Below are 7,503 nucleotides of genomic sequence, written 5' to 3' on the forward strand. Positions count from 1 at the left end.
CGACCACTTTTTAAACAACTGATGTAAGAGCCTGTTCCAATAGATGAATCCTGTATCTGACACTGAAAAAGTGGCCAAGAACCTGGCACTAGACGCACGGTGGGCCCTAATAGTAAGTAAAACTTACTATTAATGTTCTGCTAAAGAAATATAAAAATAGAATGACCCTAATGATATATTGCTGGTCAGTAGTCAGTGCATTGTCCAACCTTCAGCAGAAAAGCTTCTTTAGTAGATGGTAATTAAGACAAAGACCAAGATGGACAATGTGCAAAGAGGAGGAGACTTTGGAGCACTAAGCCCAAAATGAAATGTCTTTATAGAAACCCTCCCCTCCAAGGCTCCATGATCTATGCAGAAAAGGAAGATTGTAAAAGCTAGAAGTGATGGATGACTCCAGGAAAACAGCATCTTCAAGACAAGGGCTGAAATACATATGAACTCATACAGTATGCAGCAGCATTCACAAACCTGCACTTGTTCAAATCAGACAAAATCTAAGCACCAAGAAAGGAAAATGGGCACATAATAATATCCTTAGCCATGAAGGTATATGCGATTGATTCTGTTGAGAAATGGAAAAACAGTTTTATCCAATGGAGTGTCACTGGGTCTATCCTTCACACTCTGGGGCAATCCTTATATCCAGGGAACTTGGCCAACACAAAACAGGATCCATATTTTGTGTATTTTTTGGGTTGTTTTGGGTTTTTTGTCTTATATTTTGTTTGTTTGTTTTGATTTGATTTTTATATTTTACCTTTTGGTTTTAGAGAGAGTTAGAGAGAATATGAATTTTTGCATAGGGGATGGGGAGTATATCAGAGTTGGGGAAGAGGGAAAAATATGATCAAGATATATTTTATGACCAAAAAAAATATTTAAAAAAGAAAATAAGCTAATCATAAAAAGGAGGGAAGAAGGGGGAAAATACCTCCATAAGATAGAGATGTTGACAAACCTATCAGACATTTTCTCAACCAGTGATTCATATAGGAGAGCATAGATCCCTATGGCCAGTGCCATCCTTGGCCAAATGGTCCTGGGGTATTTAAGAAAGAAGGTTGATTAAACCATAAGAAGCAACACAGTAAGCAATATACCACCTGTGACCTCTGTAGCAATTCCTGCCTCCAGGTTTTCCTACCCAGCTTCAGTTCCTACCCTGACTTTCTTAAGTGACACACTTTTACCTAGAAATGTAAGCAAAATAAATTCTTCCCTCCTGAAGTTGCTTATGGCCATGGTGTTTTATTATAACAACAGAAACCCTAACTAAGATAGACTATAATCAGAAATTAGCAGGTGTCCTCAAGTGAGGGATCACAACACACTGATAACCAGGAACATCTTTATAGGCACAGTACTTTCTCACTAATACATCCTTCTATCTGAGCTGTTTCTTAAACACAAGTAGTAATCAAAGTAAATTAAATTGTTTTTTCCTGAAGAGGATGGACAGTCCACTGGGAGACCAACAGGATCTACTAACCTGGACCCTTAGAGGCTCTGAGAGACTGAACCACTAACCAAAGAGCATACACGGACTGGATCTAACTCCTCTGCACATATATAGCAGAAGTGCGGCTTGGTTTTCATGTGGGTCCCCCAACAACTGACCGAAACATTGAAAAACAATATGACAGCCCTCCCTCAACAGTCAATCATTCCCTCAGAAAAGGATGGGACCCCGTGGATCCCTCCGCTTCCTGAAAACTTGACAGGTCCAGTACTAAATATAACCACAGCTGTAGTGAGTCCATGAGCACAACAGCTATGTCTTACCCAGATGGTATCTACTTGCTGTACATCTCCCCATCCCCTGGCTCTTACATTCTTCCCACCTCATCTTCAATATTCCCTGAGTCTTACTAGATATAATATAGCTGCCAAGCTCTCTATCATCTTTATTAACCACTGTCTGATGCAGTGAGAAGTTTCTCTGGTGAAGGCTGGGCACAGCCTATGGGATAGACATGAGCATTTAGAAGGTAGTTTGACAATGGAACCATAGAGCAAAACAAGAATAGTAGGCTCGCTTCTAGGGTGTATGATCTCCCCAGCCACAAGCTCCTGACCAGGTTTTCAGAACTTAGTATAACTTCTCTTCTGTGGAGTAGAATCAGAAAGCAGTCAGTTAGCGCTGTAACATTTATGCCGCTATTGCACCAAAGGATACAACTTGCCTGGCAGTTAACTGTTATAGCTCACGGGATTCACAACTGAGTAAGGACGATGGCTTTCCTCCCCTAGCAGCTTGCCCAGCACCTTCTGGCACTGAAGACTAAGCAACAGAGAGAAAAACACTCCCAGTTCACCTGCATCTTGATTTTCCTTTGCTCTGTTACCATCTTGTAGGAAACCAAGAGTGGTGAGACTATTCTATTTGTCTGGGGCTCTGCGCCCTCACTGGCTGACGATGCATGGGGAGGTAGCAGCACCGGATGCTAAGATGTTCATTTAATAACTCTCAGTTTCCAGCGGAGCATTTTCTCTGCATGGAGGTTACTTCTATTCAAACTAAGATTTTCTTAAGATTATGATTCTTAATAAGCTTACCTCTCTCTTACCTACTCTTTCTTCTTAAGCTTCCATGTGGAGTATGTTCATCATCTCCCTCCTTCAAGTCCTCTTTCCTCCCATCTCTCCCTTGAACTGTTGCTTTTTATCATTCAGTCCATTACTATCTCTCAATGTTACACACACTACTCTAAAAACCCTTGCCTAGGATCCTCAAATGAGGAAGAACATGTAGTGTCTTCCTTACAATATACTTAATATTTCACTTATATGTTTTTCATATCCATCCATTTTACTGAAAATTTCATATTCATTGAATTTTGATTCAATGAAATCATCAAATTCTTGTTCATTTTTATACCTGAGTAAATTCCTACTGTGTATATATATCATGCTATCATCCTCTATTCATTCACTGATGGACAATCAGGCTGGTTGATTTCCTTGCTACTGTGAATGGACCCATATGAAACTGGAAGTGTGGGCATATTCACTGTAATGTGGGGAATCCTTTGGGTATGTGCCTAGGAGTAGTTCTGTATGCTGGTTCTATTTTCAGCTTTTGGAGGAACCTCCATAGTGACTTCCATGGTATCTGCACCAGTTTCCTTCCAACAGCGAATAAAAGTTCCATTTCCCAACATTCTTGAAAGCATTTGTGGTCATTTGCTTTCTTGATAATAGCCATTTTTGACTGGGTGAAATATTTAAATAGTATTAATTTTCACTTTCAGACATGAATGTTGAACACTTTTTAAAATACATATTAGTCATTTATTTTTCTTGTTTTGAGGACTGTCTGGTCGACGAACCATTTTTAATTGAGTGGTTTTTCTTGGAGCTTCATTTTTTGAGCTCTTTGTATATTTTGGACACCAATCCTCTGCCAAATGTGAAGCTGGCAAAGATTTCCTCTGATTCTGTAGGCTCGCTCAACTAACAATTTCCTTTTCATTGTAGACATGTTTAATGTTATGAGATCCCACTTGCCCATAGTTGGTTTGATTTCCTGAGCAACTGGACTTCTATTAAGATATCCTTATGTATACTGATAAATTTTGCCCTACTTTATCCTACAAGTTGTTTCAGAATTTCAGGTTCAATATTAAGGAATGTAATCCATTTTAATTAGTACTTACTCTGTGTGAGATATAAGAATCAAGCTTCATTTTTCTACTGGTAGACTCCCAGTGTGTTGAAGAGGCTATCTCTTCTCTAGTGTCTACCTTTTGCTTCTTTGTCAAAAATAAGGTGGCTATCACAGAGAGTTGATGGGCCAGAGTGGGAAGATACCCAAGGGGAGGTCCCCATATGCTCAGAGGAAAATAGATGAGGACATGGGAGGAATTATGGTGGGGTGATTGGGAGGAGAGCAGTGGGCAGGATATAAAGTGAATAAGTAAAATAATACTTATTACTTATTATTAATAAATAATTATAAAAATAACGTGGCTAGTGTATTCTATTCCATTGATGAATGTGTTTATTTCTGTGCTTTATTTTTGTGCTTCTGATTTTATTGCTATGACTGTGTAGTAAACTTAAAATTAAATATTATGATACCTCTAGAAATGTTCTAAATTTTTTCATTACCCTTGATGTTTTGTGCCATTCATATGAATTTTAAGATTAGTTCCTCCATTTCTATGAGAAATTAAGTAAGTATTTTGGTTCAAATTGTATTGATCTTATATATTGTTTTTAGTAAGGTGACCATTTTTACAATATTAACTCTGCCAATCTCAGAGCTCTCTACATCATCTAGTATCTTTTTCAATTTCTATTCTTTTCCTAATGAGCCAAGGGTTTTCACTGATAATTTCTCTGTTTTAACCTGTGATTTCTTAACTTGGGTCTTCTCTCTCTCTCTTCCATTTTATGAGATGATGTCTTAGTGAGGGTTTCTACTGCTGTGACAAAACACCAAGGCAACTTATGAAAGAAACCATATAATTAAGGTTATAGGTTTAGAGGGCTAAAGTCCATGATGTCTGAGTAAAGGCGTGGTAGCAGAAACAGCTGAGAACTCACAATTTGATCCGAAGGAAGAGGCAGAGAAAAGAAACATATTGGCAATGTTATGAGTTCTTTGAAACCTCAAAGCCCATCCCCAGTTGTACATCTCCTTAAACAAGGCCACTAACAGTTTTGCCAAACAGTTCCACTAACTGGGAGCAACCTTTTCAAACATGTGAGCCTTTGAGGGCCTTTCTCGTTCAAACAACCAAAGATGAGCTAAAGTGTTGTGTGTGACTTATTTTATTTTACCATTGAAGAATGTTAACGTTTTATACTCTTCTTTTAGGCATTATTCCATTGATTTCTTTTCTGATCCTTAAGTTGTGGTTATTGTTGCTGTTTACTGATTTGGGTTTGACTTGTTTTGTTTTCCTAAAATGTTGAAATTGAGTTATTTATTTGAGATTTTTCTGATTTTAATGTACACAATCTTTCCTTAGAACTGGCATTGCTACCTCCCAAACGTTCGATAAAATTGTGTTTTTATTTTTACTTGATTCTAGAATTTTTGAAAATTTTACCTTGATTTCTTCAATTAACCACTGATTATTCAAGTATACTCGGTGGCAGAACCTTTCCCTTATGAATAAAGATTCCAGGAGACCAATCACTGGGCAAGGAGTAGGAGGGACTTCCTGGCCAGAGAGGGAGAGAGGAAAGGTAGAAAAGGGTGTCTTGCTTTTGGACAGAGAGAGCTTGGAGGACAAAATGAAGCTAACAAGAGGCCCCACGTTTAGATGGCGGATCCCCCAGTATTCGCCACTAGAGGAGTTATATTTAGGATAACTTACAAAATCAGGATGTTAGTTGCTGAGCCCAGCGATTGAGTTACCTGGTTGATTCTGAACTAAGTTTGTGTGGTATTTTCCTTTACTCAGTGACTCAACAGGATTCCAGAGAGAAAGTTACAGTGGCAAAGTGTGGGTTTGTAGACAAGTGCCCCAAAGGGCCTGGGAACTGGGAAGCATGGGGCTGGCATGGCAACGTTATCTAGCTGGGTGGAGAGATTCTAGAGTTGCAAGTCAGAGAGTCTCCACAAGATGAGAACAGGCCGGCCTGTTCGCTAATTCCTGGCCAGCCAGCCCACCAGTGCACTGCTGGTGAACCGTGGCTTGCTTTTTTGTATTTATCGCTACAGTACTCAATCACTGTGTATCAATACAGTATCATTATTTTCTCTTGCTATTTATCTATAGTTTTATTCTAATAAAACACGAGAAATTCTTTCTATTTTTTTCTATTTGTTAAGACTTGTTTTATCATCTAAAAGATAATCTATCTTGGGTAAAGTTCCATGAAGTCCTGACGAAAATTTGGACTCAACAACACTTAAATGTAATATAGTTTGGTGGTTGTTAAGTACATTTGGTTGATGGTGTAATTTACCACTGAACATTTTGTTTGTTTGTTTGTTGTGGTTTGGATTGGATTAGTTTGTTCTGGGTGATTTATCTATAAATGAAAGTGGAGTATAGATGTCATGAGCTATTATTATTGTATCTGAACCTATCCATCCTTTTACATCCAATAATATTTGTTCTATGAAGTTGCTAAAATCAACATTTGGCACATACATATTTACAATTCTAATATTTCCTTGAACTATAAGCTCTGCGTAGTTCCCCAGGCATGACACTGTATTGTTGCCTTCACTGACGGCACCCCAACCACAAAACTGCTATTGAGAAACTCACTTACAAACTGTAGATTCAACATACAATGGCACCCACTAGTTAATGTTTGACTATATATAAAAACCAATTCTTTTTTGTTTTGGGTTTTTTATTGTTGTTGTTGTGTTGTTTGGTTTTCGAGACAGGGTTTCTCTGCGTAGCCTTGGCTGTCCTGGAACTAACTCTGTAGACCAGGATGGCCTCGAACTCAGAAATCCACCTGTCTCTGCCTCCCAAGTGCTGGGATTAAAGGTATGTGCCACCACATAAAAACCAATTTTAACATGTAAAATATGAAACTTTGTATAACTGCATATTTACTCCTTAGCCTTAATTTGACTGTTGATAAAAATTCTAGTATATTTTCTAATACAGCATTAATAAATGCCACTCAATGTGGTTGCTCCTTTTACTGTGATGGCAATTACAGATAAGTTTATTATAAGGCAACAAGACTGTGAAAGACTTAAAAACACAGGTTCCTGCCCTCTGTGAGCTCATAGAATAGACCATATACTCACCACACCAGACAGGGAGACAGAATTGCAGCAAATGGTGATGAATGCTAAATAATTCTTGGTTACTTCGAGCTTTGCACTTTGTACAGAATGTAAACCAAATGCACAGCAAATTTAAGACACTAGAGTCAATCAAACATAGGAAACACACTGGAGAAACTATCCCAATTAGACAAAATCTAAATCCTGAAAGATTTGCTTTGAATGGCAATGGTCACTTCCTACCATGGTAGACTTTCTCTCAACCTCAGTGGGTCTGCCATGCTGATAACTGTCCTGAGCAGTGAGTACAGTAGGAACAGAGAGAGGATTTATGCACAGCTGTATACATATGTGTGTTGTATGTGTGCTGTGGGTCTGAAAGTGCTATAGTCAGTGTATTAGTTCTCTCCTTGTTCCTCATGTAAACAACTTAGGAGAAAATAAAATTATTTTAACTACTGGCATCATAGGTTGAGTCCATACTTCTAGTTTCCTTTGCTTCTATGTCCATGGTAAAATAAAACATCATGGTTATGAGACTATGTAGAAGAATATGCTCAACTCATGGTGAACAAAAAGCAGAGAATCAGAAGAGACAAGCCTAGAACAAAATATAACTCTTAAGGGCATGCATCCTGTGACATGCTTTCTCAAGCTCTTAGGCCTTATCTCCTACATCTTAAGGCTTCCTAAAATAGCATTGGAGGTCAAATATTCACAAATGAGCCCATGGAGGACATTTCATATTCCACCCATAATATTCAGGTGCAACAAAACCATAGCTTACTGTT

This window comes from Mus caroli, unplaced genomic scaffold, assembly GCF_978045245.1.
Source record: "Mus caroli unplaced genomic scaffold, Mus_caroli_1 scaffold_6, whole genome shotgun sequence".
In the NCBI taxonomy this organism is placed as follows: domain Eukaryota; kingdom Metazoa; phylum Chordata; class Mammalia; order Rodentia; family Muridae; genus Mus; species Mus caroli.